General features: G+C 37.7%; 1 protein-coding gene across 1 annotated transcript in view; it reads left to right on the top strand.

Moving 5' to 3' along the window:
- Positions 1-334, top strand: part of LOC116073721 (sodium channel protein type 11 subunit alpha-like) — a 131895-nt gene that overhangs the window by 68604 nt on the left and 62957 nt on the right. The gene's annotated exons all lie outside the window — the stretch shown is intronic.

Below are 334 nucleotides of genomic sequence, written 5' to 3'. Positions count from 1 at the left end.
CAGAGTGAGTCTCCCTTAAACTGGGAAACCTAAGATTAGGAGGAAACCAAACTTTGAACAATTGCTCATTTGCTTTCATGGTTCCCGTGGGAGGTGGGTTTTTTTTTCCCTCATGGGAAATTGAGTCTCTCATATATCAGAAACAACAAACAATTAGTCAGTGGATGCTTGACTCTAATTAGCTAATGGATTAATGGATTGAAAATCTTTCCAGAATATCCAATCTTCTTCTAAAGTCCCATTTTTCTAACTGAAAACGCAGTACATACATTTTTAACTTTAAAATAAGGAACCTCTCCAGTTTTATGTATTTTCTTGGGGGGGGGGTGCTAGC

Source organism: Mastomys coucha, unplaced genomic scaffold, assembly GCF_008632895.1.
Source record: "Mastomys coucha isolate ucsf_1 unplaced genomic scaffold, UCSF_Mcou_1 pScaffold23, whole genome shotgun sequence".
Classification (NCBI taxonomy): Eukaryota; Metazoa; Chordata; class Mammalia; order Rodentia; family Muridae; genus Mastomys; species Mastomys coucha.
The sequence above is the reverse complement of the archived record's forward strand: the minus strand, read 5'-3'. Positions and strand labels throughout refer to the sequence as shown.